Source organism: Mytilus californianus, unplaced genomic scaffold, assembly GCF_021869535.1.
Source record: "Mytilus californianus isolate M0D057914Y unplaced genomic scaffold, xbMytCali1.0.p SCAF_32, whole genome shotgun sequence".
Lineage (NCBI taxonomy): Eukaryota > Metazoa > Mollusca > Bivalvia > Mytilida > Mytilidae > Mytilus > Mytilus californianus.
Genome location: NW_026262682.1, coordinates 90,188 through 109,868, shown reverse-complemented (window position 1 = coordinate 109,868; position 19,681 = coordinate 90,188).

Sequence of the window (19,681 nt, the reverse complement as noted above, 5' to 3'; positions counted from 1 at the left end):
ATCCCTATTGATTTGTAAGTCACCAAGGTCAAAGTTAATAAATATGGAATTGTGTAACACAATATTACTGTCTGAAATTATAAACCAAAATCATATTTTAATGCAAAGAAGAAAAAAACTGCCATCAGGTCAATATTAGCTTTTCCTCTTTATCTTGGGCATGGGGTATGTGAGCTGGCTCACTAAAGGTTCTTTAAAGTTATAAGTCTATCTCTTTCATATGAAGAAAAGCCAAACAAACTCTCCTAAAAATTATAGTATACCCTGGTAAGTAGGTCTGATTTTTTTAGGGTAAAAATTCTTATAAAATATTGTGTTTTCACTAAGCCTGGTTCATCTTCAGGAAACCACATGTCGAAGTTGTTAGCTTGTAATTTTGCATAACACTTACATATTTTCTATAATAATAAATGATTTATGTTTGTTCTGCCAATGCAATACATTGGGATGAAAATTTGGTAGAAGTGATGTTAGCTCCTTGTAATAAAGCTTTGTATTTCAGAAGGAATAGGAGCTTGGTATACAGATGTCTTATGCAAGTTATGGTCTAAATCTCCATCTGGCATATATGCCCATTGTTTTTTTCCTCATTTTCATTGTTCAGTGACTTCTTTTAAAAAATGTATTTTATTATCCTTTGATTTTCTCTTCATGATGACTCTCATACTACTTTTTTGTCGAGCCTGCGACTTTTGTCGCAGAAAGCTCGACATAGGGATAGCGATCCGGCGGCGGCGGCGTTAGCTAACTTCTTAAAAGCTTTATATTTTAGAAGGTGGAAGGTCTGGATGCTTCATACTTTGTATATGGATGCCTCATGTTACGAAGTTTCCGTCAGTCACATGTCCAATGTCCTTGACCTCATTTTCATGGTTCAGTAACTACTTGAAAAAAAAGTTAAGATTTTTTGTAATGTTAGATTCTCTCTTATTATAAGTAATAAGATAACTATATTTGGTATGTGCGTACCTTGCAAGGTCCTCATGCCCGTCAGACAGTTTTCACTTGACCTCGACCTCATTTCATGGATCAGTGAACAAGGTTAAGTTTTGGTGGTCAAGTCCATATCTCAGATACTATAAGCAATAGGTCTAGTATATTCGGTGTATGGAAGGACTGTAAGGTGTACATGTCCAACTGGCAGGTGTCATCTGACCTTGACCTCATTTTCATGGTTCAGTGGTTATAGTTAAGTTTTTGTGTTTTGGTCTGTTTTTCTTATACTGTATGCCATAGGTCTACTATATTTGGTGTATGGAATGATTGTAAGGTGTACATGTCTAGCGGGCAGGTGTCATCTGACCTTGACCTTATTTTCATGGTTCAGTGGTCAAAGTTAAGTTTTTGAGTTTTGGTCTTTTTTTCTAATACTATGTGCAATAGTTCAACTATATTTGGTATGTGCGTACCTTGCAAGGTCCTCATGCCCGTCAGACAGTTTTCACTTGACCTTGACCTCATTTTCATGGTTCAGTGGTTATAGTTAAGTTTTTGTGTTTTGGTCTGTTTTTCTTATACTATATGCCATAGGTCTACTATATTTGGTGTATGGAAATATTTTATGATCTATTTAGCAGTCACGCAGGTTTTTGACCTTGACCTCATTTTCAAGGTTCATTGCTCAGTGTTAAGTTTTTGTGTTTTTGTCTGTTTTTCTTAAAACTATAAGCAATAGGTCAACTCTATTTGTTGTATGGAAGAATTGTTAGCTGTACATGCCTGCCTAGCATGGTTCATCTGACCTTGACCTCATTTTCATGGTTCATTGGTCAATGTTTAGTTTACTTGGTTAATGTTAAGTTTATGTGACAGTTGTAATAAAGCTTTATATTTAGGACTATCAACATAATATCAATGATTAGTAAAGAAGGCGAGACATTTCAGCGTGTGCACTCTTGTTCTTAAAAAAGGACACATATTACATAGCCTTTTATTTTCCAAATCTGATCATTCAACATTCTATGGTGATATTTTATAAAATCTTTTCAAAGCAAGATTTTTGCCAAATTGAGGTAGATTTTCAGTAGATGTAGTTTAGAAAATCAAAATAATTTTGTTCATGAAGAGTACACAATTACATACACTGAATTCATATATTGATGACAAAATGGTGCCAGTTGTAAATAATCATTGATGTCATTTCCATCAACATGTGAATTTCTGGATTTATTTTGTACCTTATTAAATATTACAGACTTCTTTAAGTTTGAAAAATGGTAGTATGTTGTATAGTTTAAATTAAAAAATTTCATGAATTTAATCACATGTAAATACATAAACAAAAGGTGTATACACACTGTTATAATTTATATTGAACCTGTTTTTAACGACTATGTTTAAAACAATGATTTTATTATTTCATTGTATTTCAGCTTTTATTTGATAATATTTGTTGGAATTTTTTTAATGTTGATTCTGTCGTCAAACATTGTATTTATATATAATTTTTATTTTACTTATCAAGTATCAATCCATGTCAGTCCATTGCATTATTTTTCTACTCTGAAGTTTTTAAACAATAATGTTATCTCAATGTACATGTAATTTATTGGCATATATTTATATATATATGAATATATGAAATTTGATATAATAAAATCATTAATAACATGATCATAATGATATAAGTAGACTCAATTTCATTACAAAGGAGTATTGCAGTAAGGACACTCACAGTTCCTCCATATCTTATTAACTTATTTCAGTTGCATTCAAATATTTATACCCCGCTTTAAAAAAGGGGGGGTATACTGTTTTACCTCTGTCTGTCCTTCCGTCAGTCCGTCAGTCAGTCCGTCCGTCCCATGAATATTTTTCGTCGCATTTTTCTCAGGAACTACAATACAAGGATTTCTGAAATTTGGTTTCAGGGTTTATCTAAGTCAGCTATACCGTGTGATGCGTTTTCAGATTGATCACTTGACAACTTCCTGTTTACCGAACACTTGTATGATTTTACACATGATAGCCAAGTTGAAAATTTTCGTCACATTTTTCTCAGGAACTACAATACAAGGATTTCTGAAATTTGGTTTCAGGATTTATATAAGTCAGCTTTACCGTGTGATGTGTTTTCAGATTCATCACTCGACAACTTCCTGTTTACCGAACACTTGCATATTTTTACACTATTAATATTATCCACTTGCGGCGGGGGTATCATCAGTGAGCAGTAGCTCGCAGTTTCACTTGTTTTATTTGCTTGATAGACTTTTTTTATGTATTTTACATAAGCATGTAGGGACATTAGCTTCAAAAATACAAATCAGAACCCGAAAATGTCTTTACAGTGGTTTACAAAATTGACAAGTTGAGAAAATTAAAAGTTCTGATTTCACTTTTTAGTTCACCTGGCCTAAAAGGACATGTAAGCTTTTGCCATCACTTGGCATCTGTCGTTGTCTGTTGTAAACTTTTTCAAAGATCTTCTTCTCTGAAACTGCTGAACTAATTTCAACCAAACCCAAGAAAAATGATCCTTAGGGTATCTAGTATAAATTTTGTGATTTTTATACGACCGCAAAAAAATTTTTGTGGTCGTATATTGGTATTACGTTGGCGGCGTCGTCGTCGCCGGCGTCGTCCGAAGACACATTGGTTTTCGCACTCTAACTTTAGTTTAAGTGAATGGATCTCCATGAAATTTTACCACAAGGTTCAATACCACAAAAGGAAGGTTGGGATTGATTTTGGGGGTTATGGTACCAACAGTAAAGGAATTAGGGGCCAAAAAGGGGCCAAAAATTAGCATTTTTGTTACTTCCAGACATAACTTGTGTGTTAGTGTATGGATCTCTCTGACATTGTACCACAAGGTTCCATATCACAAAAGGAATGCTGGGATTGATTTTGGGGGTAATTGCCTCAAAATATTAGGAGTTAGGGGCAAAAAAAGGGGCAAAAAAACAAGCATTTTTCTAGTTTCATGACAATAACTTGTGTGTAAGTGCATGGATCTTTCTGAAATTGTACTACAAGGTTCCATATCACAAAGGAAAAGTTGGAATTGAGTTTGGGGGTAATTGCTGAAACGTTTAGGAATTGGGGCCCAAAAAGGGGCCAAAAAACACATTTTTCTAGTTTCCAGACAATAACTTGTTTTCAAGTGTATGGATCTCTCTGAAATTGTACTGCAAGGTACCATACCACAAAGGGAAGGCTGGGATTGATGATGGGGGTAATTGCCTCAATATTTTAGGAATTAGGGGCCAAAAAGGGGCAAAAAACAAGCATTTTTCTAGTTTCAGGACAATAACTTGTGTGTAAGTGTATGGATCTTTCTGATATTGTACTATAAGGTTCCATATCACAAAGGGAAAGCTGGGTTTGAGTTTTGGGGGTAATTGCCCTAATTGTTTAGGAATTTGGGACAAAAAGGGGCCAAAAAAACACATTTTTCTAGTTTCCAGTTCAAGTGTATGGATCTCTCTGAAATTGTACTGCAAGGTACCATACCACAAAGGGAAGGCTGGGATTGAGTTTGGGGGTGATGAATCATAAGGGGGGTTCAAAAAATTTGGGGGGGATTTTTTTTTTTTTTCCTTTTTTTTTATTTTTTTCCTTTTTTTTTTCTTTTAAAATTTTCCATTTTAAGCTGGTTATTTCTGATTTATATTTAAAAGCAAATAATAATGATATGGTAGGAGATACACACCAAACAGGATGTGTAAATTATTATATAATAAGTATTGTGCAATAGCAAGAAATTTTCAATTGCACAGTATTGCACAATAGCAAGAAATCTTCAATTGCACAGTATTGTGCAATAGCAAGAAATCTTCAATTGCACAGTATTGCGCAATAGCAAGAAATATCCAATAGCACAATATTGCGCAATAGCAAGAAATTGTCAATTGTACAGTATTGCGCAATAGCAAGAAATATTTAATTGCACAGTATTGTGCAAAAGAAGATACTTCGTATAAATTGCTTATTTCTTGACCAATTTCAATGGGGTTTTATTCTTGAATTCTTGGGGTTCTTTAATATGCTGAATCTAACCGTGTATTTAGTTTTTGGATTTTGGGCCCCGTTTTTAAATTGGTCCACATTGAGGTCCAAAGGGTCCAAAATTAAACTTTGTTTGATTTCATCAAAAATTGAATTATTGGGGTTCTTTGATATGCCGAATCTAACCGTGTATTTAGATTCTTAATTTTTGGTTCCGTTTTCAAATTGGTCTACATTAAGGTCCAAAGGGTCCAAAATTAAACTTAGTTTGATTTTAACAGAAATTGAATTCTTAGGGTTCTTTGATATGCTGAATCTAAACATGTATTTAGATTTTTGATTATGGGCCCAGTTTTCAAGTTGGTCCAAATCGGGGTCCAAAATTAAACTTTGTTTGATTTCAACAAAAATTGAATATATGGGGTTCTTTGATATGCTGAATCTAACCATGTATTTAGATTTTTGATTTTTGGGCCCCGTTATCAACTTTGTCCACATTGAGGTCAAAAGGGTCCAAAATTAAACTTTGTTTGATTTCATCAAAAATTGAATTCTTGGGGTTCTTTGATATGCTGAATCTAACCATGTATTTAGATTTTGGATATTGGACCATAATAGGTGAATGTCCAATTTAAAATTTTTAAGTTCTTAGACCACATTCATTCTGTGTCAGAAACCTATGCTGTGTCAAATATTTAATCACAATCCAAATGCAAAGCTGTATGTAGCTTGAATGTTGTGTCCATACTTGCCCCAACTGTTCAGGGTTCGACCTCTGCGGTCGTATCAAGCTGCGCCCTGCGGAGCATTTTATTATTCATTTTCATCAAGAAACATGGCCACCATGGCTAAAAATAGAACATAGGGGTAAAACGCTTGAAGATATTGATTTGATATTTGGTATATAGTTTTATCATGACAAGTTACAGACCAAGTTCGAATTTTGTTCCGGTCTGATGATTTTGTGCAGAGTTATGGTCCTTTGACTTAGAAAATGCACTAAAATAATCAGTTTTCCGCACTTTTTTTTGTCATTCTTCAAAATATTGATTTGTTTTTTTTTGGTATACAGTTTTATTATGACAAGTTACAGATCAAGTTCGAATTTTGTTCAGGTCTGATGATTTCGTGCAGAGTTATGGTCCTTTGACTTGGAAAATTCTTTTTTTGATTGCATCACTTTTATCGTTCTTGAGTAATGACCCTCCTTTCTAATGTTATGTAAGCAGGGGCATTATATCCATTATTTGGTTATATTCAGTAGTTCACAGAAGGTCTGAGTAAAATCAGAAATTTAATTATGTTCTAATTCACTTGTTCAAACGAACTGTAAGAATATATGTGCACATCGCTAATTAATTTCTGAAACCTACCGGTACTTCAAACCCAAACTGTATACTCTTATCATTCTTAATATAAAATAAGAATCACATATCTGAAATTGTCCAGCATGGTGACTATGTAATTTAATTAAACATTATACAAGCTAATTCAAGCATCATTTTCACTGTCCACAAAAACATTGGATTCACTACATATGCCGCATGAAATAACGTACACTAAATACACTGCAGACAGAATATCTAAAAATCTCTAGACAGAGAAATTTGTTTATTACTGAAAAATTATTACACAAGGGTTTTCAATATCACAAACTAGTCAAAACATTTACTAAATTTTATCATCGGTACAAGGACATCATTCGTAAATATAATTTAACACGCAGACTTCTTATACTAGCACATTCCGGTATTTCACATCCAATTTTTATGGTAATATTCTTTACAAAGCACAAAAGTGTCAACATTTACCTCAAAAGCTAACAAAACCTTTAAACAGACTTATTAAGAAGGGATATATTTATGATACTGTTGTCAGGTCATTAAAGATTGCATAATTTGGCTTTAATATTGATTCACTTATAGGATCTTTGCATCAGAAATAAACACATGTATTCTAAAATCAGTTGTTGGCATGAAACGGGTTATGTTCTTCTCATATATTTTATTCATTTTTATACGTACATTTAAGGGACGTATTATGGTATACCGTTTTCCGTCCGTCGTCAACATGTCGGACATTAACTCAAAAAACGCTCTAACCAATTTGCATTAAACTTTGGTGAATTGTTTATATCTATTGACGTTAGCTCCCTTTCGTTTTTTATAAATTTTAGATTTTACTTTTCCGAGTAATGGGGTTTTATTCATTAAAAAAAGGGGAATTTTCCAGTTTTCGGACAATAACTCAAGAATGCTTTCACCAACTTGCAATAAATTGTGAATTGTGTATATCTATTGACATGAGCTCCATTTTGATTTTTATTAATTTTAGATTTTACATTTCCGAGATACAGTGTTTTATTCATAAAAAAGGGAGATTTTCCAGTTTTCGGACAAAAACTCAAAAAAGCTTTCAGCAGTTCTTATGAAACTTTTGTGAATTGTTTATATCTATTGGTGTAAGCTCCCTTTAGAATTTTATAAATTTACATTTTACATTTCTGAATTGTGGGGTTTTATTCATGAAAAAGGGGTGATTTTCCAGTTTTCGGCCAATAACTCAAAAATGCTGTCAGCAATTCTCATGAAAGTTTGGTGAATTGTTTATATCTATTGATGTAAGCTCCCTTTTGATTTTCATAAATTTCTAATATGACTTTGAGAATTAATTGAACTTTATTTGTTTATAGTCTGACAACAGATTTACTAAGTATTGCGCAACAGCACAGTGTATTGCATAACAGCAAGAAATCTTTAATTGAATATAAATTCAATTCATATAACCAATTTCAAGTTCTTTTTATTCATTTATTCAAAACCCTATAATATGTCAAATATATAATTTTTACAATCCAAATTCAGACCTGTATCAAGCTTGAATATTGAGAGGAATATTGTGTCCATTTTTGACTCAACTGTTCAGGGTTAGACCTCTGCGGGCGTATCCAGCTGCGCTCAGCGAAGCAGTTTATTGCAAAGAGGCCAGCTGAAGCACGCATCCGGTTGCGGGAGTTTCTCGCTGCATTGGAGACCCATTGGTGGCCTTCGGTTTATGTCTGCTCTTTGGTCGGGTTGTTGTCTCGTTGACACATTCTCCATTTCCATTCTCAATTTTAAATATTATTATTAGTACACGTCAAATTGATCTTTGATTTTCATTACAATTATACACAACTGTAAATATGTTTACACTGTAGTAAGCAATGTGGTCACCGCCTAACCTCGATAACTGAAAAGAAAACGAGATCCTTTTCTTATATACTATACCCGCGAAATTCAAACCGGTTCTTACAATAGGTACTACTAGACTAAAACATATAACTCGTAGAGCACATGAATATATATATATATATGTACGTCTTAATAATCTAAATGGATTTGTTGGCAAGGCAAGATTCATAGCTGTGACGGAACTTAAAGGGAGCGTAGAAGACGAAAAAGAAGGCGTAGACAGCAACGTGAGCCAAGAAATCTAGGTGAGACAGTGGCTGACACGGCGACAACTGTATGGGCAGAGTGAGATACTTGAAGGAGATCAACAAAGAAGATCCCCATGGTTATAAAAACTTCCTCTGAGTGGACGTTGATATGTTATGGTAGTTTTCACTGCTCTTTTCTTGAAAATGACACCACCAACTGAGATTCGTCACCAGATTGGTACTTATGTTAGATAGAAATTTATATAAATAAACTCATAATAGATACCAGGACTAAATTTTGTACATACGCCAGACGCGCGTTTCGTCTACAAAAGACTCATCAGTGACGCTCGAATCCAAAAAAGTTAAAAAGACAAAAGTTGTCTCATTGGCAATCATACCACATCTTCTTTTTTATATAAAAGTGCTGACTACTGGGCTGGTGATACCCTCGGGGAAATAAATCTCCAGCAGCAGTGACATTACTTACTGTTTATTTCATATATGTGCATATATTTGGGTCTCTTAAGTATTTTTCATAGATTTGATATCCAGAAGTTGGTTGGTTAAAGACAATTTCTTTTTAGCGTATCCACGGTAACAACCTACATGTTTTTGATAAAATATATTGCAAAAATGGAGGTAAAGATGTGATATATACCCCCAAATTTGGTCAAAAGTAGACTTTCAATACTTTGGAGTGATACCTTGTCTGAAACTGTTTACATATATATCTATCAAGAGATCCAATAAAAAAATATTTGTCGTTTGTCTCATTTTTGTCGAGCCTTCGACTTAAGTCGAAAAAGCGAGACTAAGCGATCCTACATTCCGTCGTCGTCGGTGTCGTCGGCGGCGTCAACAAATATTCACTCTGTGGTTAAAGTTTTTGAAATTTTAATAACTTTCTTAAACTATACTGGATTGTTACCAAACTTGGACAGAAGCTTGTTTATGATTATAAGATAGTATCCAGAAGTAAATTTTGTAAAAATAAAATTCCATTTTTTCCGAATATTACTTATAAATGGACCTAGTTTTTCTACAGGGAAACATTACATTCACTCTGTGGTTAAAGTTTTCAGAATTTTAATAACTTTCTTAAACTATCCTGGGTTTGTACCAAACTTGAACAGATTAGCTTGTTTATGATCATAAGATAGTATCCAGAAGTAAATTTTGTAAAAAAATAAATCCATTTTTTCCATATTTTACTTTTAAATGGACTTAGTTTATCTGCGGGGAAATATTACATTCACCCTGTGGTTAACGTTTTTAAAATTTTAATAACTTTCTTAAACTATCCTGGGTTTGTACCAAACTTGGACAGAAGCTTAACTATGATCATAAAATAGTATCCAGAAGTAAATTTTGTAAAAAAATAAAACCATTTTTTCTGTATTTTACTTTTAAATGGACTTAGATTTTCTTCCAGTTAACCATACAAACATGTACAGTCTGCAGTTGTTTTTAAAACATTTATTAGATTCATAAACTATCCTGGATTTTAACCAAACTTGGACAGAAGCTTCTTACAATCAGAAGATTGTATCAAGAGGAATATTTTTATTGAGTTTTTTCCTCATTTTTGTTGAGCCTGCGATTTACAGCAAACGTAGGCGAGACACTGGGTTCCGCGGAACCCTTACAAATTTTATTTTTGTAAAATTGCGTCAAAAGGATCGTGTGAAAAAATAGTGTTTGTAAACATTTGGGCCCGCCGCATTTTGTGCCAGTCCCAGGTCAGGAGCCTCTGACTCTTGTTAGTCTTGTATGCTTTTTTTTTTTTTATATCTTTGTTCATTTATATGTTTTGGAGTTTAGATTACGTCCATTTTCAAAGAACCAGTACACATTTTTATTTAGAGCCAGTTGAAGCCCGCATCCTGTTTCGAAATTTTTCGCTGAGTTGACCCATTGGTGGGCTTTGGCTATTTTCTCTCTATGGTCAGGTTGTTGAATCTTTGCCCCAATGTCCCCATTTCCATTCTCAATTTTTTTGCCGTATGCAGAAAGTAAGTTTATTCCAAAAACCTTTGTGGATACAATGTTATAACAGAAAACAATAACAACAAAGTAACCCTCTGTCACAGCGATGGTGAAACAAGAGGTTTTCATAAAAACATTTAAACATGTACCAGATTGCCTTAAAAATGATTAATAGCAAAGCAATAATTTAAAGAAATAATGTTCCCTTTTCTCTTTAAAGTAGAATAACTTGGTTTCATGTTTAAAACACTGTTAATTGTTGGGTATTTCTTCCAGAATCGTCTGCGTTCTTTATTGTTTGGCAGTGGCTATTTGACCGGCACCGGCTAAATAGCAAATTTGCTATTTGACCGGCACTGAATAAAAAAGATTTTTTTTATTAGACGGTTTGTTGGAATCTATTTAGCAAAACATGCTGCTAATAACAACATTTTAATAACCGAGGAACAAGTTGAAGCAAGACCTGAACTTTTAACTGTCTCTTGTTTGGACTCAATTGTAAATATTGATTTAATTAAAAAAGATGTATGGGAAGCTATTAAGAGCGTTTATAAATAAAGAGAAATAAAAGAACCCTATGCACACATGATGCAGATTCAAAGGAAGCTAGAGTAACAGTGTAGTTCCTGTCTGGAGTGGCAACATTTATCTTGTGCTAGATTAAAACAACTTTCATTTGGGTGTCAAAATTCTGCAAGTTTTTTATATCTAAAATCGATTTTTACATATGTCCCTATATATCCCTATTGGTAAATCAATTTTTCCCTAATTAAGTTAAGAGGGGGGTGTGGGGGTCAGTGAAAAAACTATGTGAATTAAGTTTTTATACCCCCGCTTTAAAAAAAGGGGGGGGGTATACTGTTTACCTCTGTCTGTCCTTCCGTCAGTCCGTCAGTCAGTCAGTCCGTCCCATGAATATTTTTCGTCGCATTTTTCTCAGGAACTACAATACAAGGATTTCTGAAATTTGGTTTCAGGGTTTATCTAAGTCAGCTATACCGTGTGATGCGTTTTCAGATTGATCACTTGACAACTTCCTGTTTACCGAACACTTGTATGATTTTACACATGATAGCCAAGTTGAAAATTTTCGTCACATTTTTCTCAGGAACTACAATACAAGGATTTCTGAAATTTGGTTTCAGGATTTATATAAGTCAGCTATACCGTGTGATGCGTTTTCAGATTCATATCACTCGACAACTTCCTGTTTACCGAACACTTGCATATTTTTACACTATTAATATTATCCACTTGCGGCGGGGTATCATCAGTGAGCAGTAGCTCGCAGTTTCACTTGTTTATCCTACATTGAACTTTTGATGTCGTCCCTTATGTTTGAAATGTTGTCTTTACATCGATCTACTTCTTTGTGCATTACACGACCAATGTTTTCAACGCTCCCCTCAATTTCATTGCTTCTATTCATTGCACATTCGAGGTGCTTTTCAACATATTTAACTTTTTCGACGAGTAAAACCGTGGATGGCATAACAGTTATCTTCTCCATTTGCTGTTCAAAGACAAATCGATGCTGGAGATCTTGCACAACTTGTAATAAACTGTCAAGAATCGTAGCAGTTTTGGTGTTAAAACAGTATTGAGACATATTTTTTTTTTTATGAAAAAGTCTCAAATTCAGGTAAACAGCAAGTATATATATAAATCTATATTGAGGTACCGTTTCTAAGGCGCCATATTGAGACACATCTTTAGAACAATAGGATACTATTGGTGAGTTGCAACGTTAGCGTCGTCAAATTGAAGATCTCGCTCAGAGAAGAATTTCAAATTCTTCACGTTTACCTTTATTTTTTTGATAAATTTGAAATGCCTTTACACGAACAATCATAATATTAAATACCTCTCAACTAATTCATTCAGAATCACTACCAAAATCCAACGTAATATTCTATTTTTCGGGCGCTCCAATTTCGTGGCCGTTCCTTAGCAGTACATACGGGTCCTTCTTCCTATGGTGACCTATACTAGATGTTAATTTCTGTGTCATTTTTGGTGTCTTGTGGAGAGTTGTCTCGTTGCAATTATACCCATCTTCATATTTTTCACTAAAATAATTTCTGAGCCTACGGAAAATACGGACATTCAAACAGAAAATAACCCATAAAACGGGTGAAAAATAATCTTGATGTTCTTATAAACACACTTTGAAGGCTAAATTAATCTTTAGCTTTCTAAAAATGAATTTAATTGCACAATTACTTTCATATTTGAAAAATCCTCCGTGGCCAAGAGTGGCTATTTGTACGGCTATAGCCGTACGAAGAGTGTGAGGACTATCTGTCCGGCTATTTAAGTACGTGCACATGCCATTTTATGTGCGTGTGGAAGTGCGTGCAATATTATCTTGAGAAGCACCAGAGGTCGCGTGTAATCTGATCACTGATGTTGAAATCAGAATTCGTGATAATAAAATTAACGGTACCGATTTTCTTGCACTTTATCCAGTTTTTAGAATTTGATATTCAAATACGATAGTATGAACTTATAAGAAAGATTTAATTTTATAAAAGTGATTCAAAAATAATTGAAATCATTAGGGAAAGGGGAATTAAAGGGTAATTCATCAGATAACTACAATTCGAAAAAATAGCCGTATAAAAAGTATCACAGAAGAGTAATTGAGAAAGGCCTTTAAAGAACGGGGGCTTTACAAAGTCATGCCAACCCAATAGAATTTAATTATACTCAGAAAATGAAACTTGCAATTAAGTAGCCCGAGAACTCAATTGAAGGGATTTACACGCTCTTTGGAAGATCTTTAAGTGGGATATAGGGGGTTACAAAAAGTAGATTGTAAAAAGATGGGATATGAACTAGTATAGAGGACAACAAGGAGGAAAAATAAAAGAAGGATGGGTAATAGGGACACACTATGTGTATCGACCCCCCCTCCCCCTAACGTAGCGCATTTCTATGGAACACTAAATGCATATAAAAAACATCCCTCTTTGGATTTCATAATTGAAATAATAATATTTTTCAGTGTTGTATATTTTTTTTTAGACAAATTATATAGAAATATACACGACTTAAATTCTGACTCTATGGTAAGGGGTGTATAATTATGTTCAGTGACAGCCTCAGACATAGCAATTTTTTTTAGGACGACCATTTGATATTCGGTGATTTTTTTTTAGGGGGGGGGGGGGGGGGGTAGAAAATTTCATAATCACTTTAAACTAAGCCGGCTTAATTTTTCGCGAGGCTTTATCGTGCATCAGTTTGTTTTCATTGTTTTTTTTATTGCTCTTCGTAGAAGGTCGTATGGTAACCTATAGTTGTTTTAAATTCATATCATTTGATCTCTGCTTGATAATTGTCTCGATCATTGACAGCTATCTACTTCTACGGGTGTGTTTAACTAAATTGAGAATCCCGTGAGTCGGCAATTTGACTATTATTCCACATTTTCTATATCTTTCTATCAGGTTTTGTTCTATTTTGTATGCAATATTTGCCACTGAACATTATACACTTATATATCAATCCCATCTGTCACTGTTTGTACTGTGGTGTCTTCACGTTTTTACATACCGTCTCCTATACATGTTCATGTTGAAGCTTTCTTGAGCAGATTTTTTTTATGTGTTTCGTATTTCAAAATTAACGAATATAATGATATAGGCCGTTGAAAATGAAAATGAAAATTTTACGGACGTTTGAAAGATGTTCGATAGAAGTAAGAGTCGAAGCCTTATGGGCTACAGCTAGGACATAATATATTGTTCCATGTTATAGTTAAACGAAAAAGAGAGCAATTAAAGTCAATCTTTTGATCTTTTGAAAAAGACAGGGTCACTGTGGATTGTTAGAGAAACTTTCTAGAGTTCGCTTCGAAATTACAAAGCGTTGAAAGCAACATTTAGTGTAATTTGTTTTAAGTTCAACGGATGTATGTACCACATTCTTAGTCATTTTATAACATTAAAATTACATCGACCCAATATATTTGTTTGTAAATTTCATATTCTGCAAGCCATGCACTTGTCTGTCAAAATTGATTAGTGTTTTACTACGCAATAAAGGCATTTTAATTATATAATTTTAGAAATTGGCGTACCATACGGCCGTTTCTTTATTAAAACTGACACATTGAATTACCATAACAAATAAGGTGAACAAAAATATGATAAAACTTAAAATAGGTGCATATCCCTTGTTGATGTGTGTGAAATGTCAAATGCTTATTCAGCAAAGTGAAATTTCCTTTTAAATTTGTTACTCACTTTATTTTTTTGAAACGTATACTTGTATATTTAATTTTCTGAAACCTATTCGGTTGTCTTTTCTCTGGAAAAAAGAAGCTGTCATAATGGTACGTCGCTTGAAATCCATTCAAAAATTATGATACTTTTTAGAAATAAAAGATGTAACGAATTTATCACTGAGACAGCAATCTAACAGAAAAAAATAAAAATAAAACACATGCGTTTAGAATCCATCTTCCGATATTCTGTACTGTGAAACAACCGCCCACTAGTTCAAGCGGGTGTAAAAAGTAGTCATCAAATCTGATGGAGCGATCTTCCATAAATTCTCTTAAAAAAGCAACAACAACAAAATAGTCGATATGACGACTATAACCAAGGTTTTGACTTGATATTTGTTACGAGGTTTATCAATCTTGATCATTTAACTAAGAGAAGGTTAATTAGAGATCATTCCTATAGAATGCGGGTATGGGGTTTTCTCGCTCTGTTGAAAACCTTTTGAATCGCATTGTTGTCTTATGCTTGCTGTTTATATAGCTCTTTGGTCGGTTTGTTGTCTCTTTGACGCATTCTCCATTTCCATTCTTAATTGTATGGATGTATGCATAAAAGAGGGGCGAAAGATACCAGAGGAACAGTCAAACTCATAAATCGAAAAATAAACTGACAACGCCATAGCTAAAAATGAAAAAGACAAACAAGCAAATAATAGTACACATGACACAACATAGAAAACTAAAGACTAAGCAACACGAACCCCACCAAAAACTGGGGGTTGATCTCAGGTGTTCCGGAAGGGTAAGTAGATCCTGCTCCACATGTGGCACCCGTCTTGTTGCTCATGTTATTACAAACCCGGTAAATAGTCTAATTAGGTAGGTCACATTCATGAAATGGAAGGGGATTGTAGTTACAACGTAAGGAACATATCCGATATTATCTATGAAACGGTTATTCCATAACGGTCAACCAACTCGTGATGGCGTCCGTAAAATTTACGAAGTGATGATTTGGAACTCTTGGTTTAATAGCTTCCTTGTGAGCATCAACCCTCTATCATGAAAATCATGATAGGAAATATAAGCACGGGACTATCGTATCAATTGGGATACATAAAGTGTTTAATAGAGATAACAAACACACACACAAATAGCGCACACGCACAAAAACAATGGTGCTACTGTAATTACTTATTACGTGCATTTGTTTGCACGTGCGTGTCCTAAGTCAGGAATCTATTGTTCGGACCTTTGTTGGTGTAGTTCGTAAATGATTCTCGTTACTCTTTTTTTAAATAAATAAGACCGTCTCTTTTCTTGTTTGAATTGTTTTACACTAGTCATTTTTGTGTTCTTTAAAGCTTGCTGTTGGGAATCAGCCAACTTAAAAGGTTATCTGAAATCCTTTGTACTTTGTTACAGATAATGAAGGCTGCACTTTGACTTTGACTTTTTACACATTGTGACTTCAAGGATGCACTCATACCACATCTCCTTTTTTCTACATATGTGACCACAAACAAAAGTATAAATATATTTATAAAGTATGCGCACGGAATATATATATGCATTTGTTCCGCACTAAAAATATTGCTTCCGGCCGCGTTCCAATTTAAATACGATATGTTCGGTCATTAACATTAGTGTTCCACATTAAATGTCAGTGTTAAAGAGTATAATACGGAAGCGTATTCATATTAGCGCCACACATTTTTTTTTTCATTTTTCTTCCTATGTTTGCGTTGTAACGCCATCTTGAGTAAATTACTTATCACGTATATATTCTGATTGGATGCGGCTGAGATACAGCAACAGCTATTGGCTTAAAATAGATAAAGAATTACAGACTTTTCGCGGACAGGATAAATAAAGGCAACAGTAGTATACCGCTGTTCAAAACTCATAAATCCATGGACAAAAAAAAATCGGGGTAACAAACTAAAACCGAGGGAAACGCATTAAATATAAGAGGAGAACAACGACATAACACTAAGATGTAACACACAGAGAAACGGACCGAGCTTCAGACAAAATCCCACGAGAATAACAAATATAACATCAAAACCGAATACATGAATTTGGGATAGACAAGTACCGTGACACGTCTTATCGCAATGTGAATTTACACTCAAAAATAAGAGAAAACAAACGACACAACGTTAAAATGTATTACACACAGAAACGAACTATAATATAACAATGGCCATATTCCTGACTTGGTACAGGGCATTGTTAAAGGAAAAAATGGTGGGTTGAACCTGGTTTTGTGGCATGCCAAACCTCGCACTTTTACGGCCATGTGAAATATAACATCAAAATGACAACACAACACCACAGGACTACAATATAAAAAAATTGGAGAACACAATTGACAAAGAATCACACGAACAACAGCCAACAAAAGGCAACAAGTTCAAAATTTGACATCAAATGCCGGAAAATTGTCTGTGTATTTCAGTTCCGATCAACTGTCATTAATGCATGTTCGTTTCATTATGCATATATTTCACAGATAAATTCAATATTTAAATATCAATTATTAATACGTGTTTATTTGCTTTGTTACTCTGCAATTTGCACGATTTGCTTTGCTTAACACTGTTCATATACAATATGTTTACAAAAATGCATTATCTGAAGTTTATAACTTCTGACAATCTAGGCAAACTTCCAGAAAGGCCCACCTCAAAAGTCATGTTTATTTATAATCTGTTTTATTTTTCAACTAGAAATTTAGATTTTTTAAAAGCATGGGTGTAAAACTCATACTCTTAAAGTACATTCATTTTTTATCAATCAATATATAAAAATACCACATTAATAATAATTATCAATAACCACATTCACACATATCTATACCTTAAATTAGGGTAAAGGTCGTTAAAAACTTCCATTTGTTGGTAGAGCGAAGCAGTTCACAGCTTTTTAGAAAGCCAAAACTTGTTTTTTTTAAATTTTTTGTCAGATATTCGTAATTCTATCCGGTTTTATCTATGTATTGCCAATATAATATTTTGCCCGCAAACCCATACTTTTTCCTAATTTTGTTACATATATTTTAAGAAGCCATATTACGGAAACTCTTATAAAATCTTTGCTATTTTTTCATAGTTTTTGAAAGCAAACAGGTACCAATGACAGTTTGACGAAAAACCTAGAGAGAATCATTACCTGCCAAAGTTTTAATAGCTTATATCTTAAAAACAAGGACACGGCCCGATCATTTTTTCTCCTTTTTTTTAGTTCTGTTATTTATCAACTATCAATTATAAGTCTTTTAAAACGCTTGGGTTTTTTGTCGAGCCTGCAACTTTTGTTGCAGAAAGCTCGACATAGGGAAAGTGATCCGGCGGCGGCGGCGTTAGCTAACTTCTTAAAAGCTTTATATTTTAGAAGGTGGAAGACCTGGATGCTTCATACTTTGTATAAAGATGCCTCATGTTACGAAGTTTTTGTCAGTCACATGTCAAATATCCTTGACCTCATTTTCATGGTTCAGTGACCACTTGAAAAAAAAGTTCAGATTTTTTGTAATGTTGAATTCTCTCTTATTATAAGTAATAGGATAATTATATATGGTATGTGCGTACCTTGCAAGGTCCTCATACCCGTCAGACAGTTTTCACTTGACCTCGACCTCATTTCATGGATCAGTGAACAAGGTTAAGTTTTGGTGGTCAAGTCCATATCTCAGATACTATAAGCAATAGGGCTAGTATATTTGGTGTATGGAAGGACTGTAAGGTGTACATGTCCAACTGACAGGTGTCATCTGACCTTGACCTCATGTTCATGGTTCAGTGGTTATAGTTAAGTTATTGTGTTTTGGTCTGTTTTTCTCATACTTTATGCAATAGATCTACTATATTTGTTGTATGGAATGATTGTAAGGTGTACATGTCTAGCGGGCAGATGTTATCTGACTTTTGACCTCATTTTCATGGTTGAGTGGTCAAAGTTAAGTTTTTGAGTTTTGGTCTTTTTATCTAATACTATATGCCATAGGTCAACTATATTTGGTGTATGAAAATATTTTATGATCTATATGTAGCGGGCAGGGGCTTGAAATGCTTGACCCAAAAGTTTTACTCAAAATTATGAGTATTTTGGAAATTGCTAAGTCAGTATGACAAGATATGATCTGGTCAGTATAATATAGGCATTTGTTAAAAGTAACATATATAAGTTTCTATATTTTATTCATTTTGAGAATCAGAGATTTTCATTAATATTCAGGATAAACAACAATTTTAAGTAGTAAGATAATTAAATTATAGACTCTTAAATGATATGACAAGAATCTATTCAGTATACATGTAATAATTTATCTCTACACTCAAGAGATGATTAATAAAATCTTTATGATTGCAGGATAACTTTGTCCGTGCAATTCTAAAAAAAATATAACACTTGCTATTACCAATATAATTGTATGTTGGTATGTTAGAAAAATACATACATGAAAGGCTGAGTCCTGCTATATTACCAAGAAAATAAATTACCCTTACAGAAAATACTAATTTCAAGTGAATTTAGTCAGAATACCTTTTTCTGACATTTTTGTATATAGTAATAACTGATACCTCACCAGTTACATAAAAAAATGTTTATTATTATTAGTTATATTCAGAACCTTTCCTGAATAAAAACTAACAATGAAATACAGTTTATACCTTACATAAACTGTTTTGTTTATTATAATTTCCAGACCTTTAGGAAATTATCCCTTAATTGCCAAATGTTTTCCTATTTAATTGTATTTATTAAAAAAATAAGACAAACGTTAACAGTAAATGTGAACTACAATTTTAAATTTAAATGTACAATAACATTAATCCTAACTTTAAAAGATAAACTTGAAATTAAGCTTTGCCAGCAATAATACAATAATTAACCCAAAAGATATTTTAAAACAGTTTTAAGAACTTTCCTAAATTTACTAAAAGAATAAAATACTTTAAGCAAAAGATCAAAAATGTAGGATTCTAAGAGTCCGCTAAAAATGAAATATTCCTTTCTAACTTAGAAAACGCTAAATTTACTATTTTTCCTTTACAATTTAACCCCCCAAAAAAATGAAGTTTGTG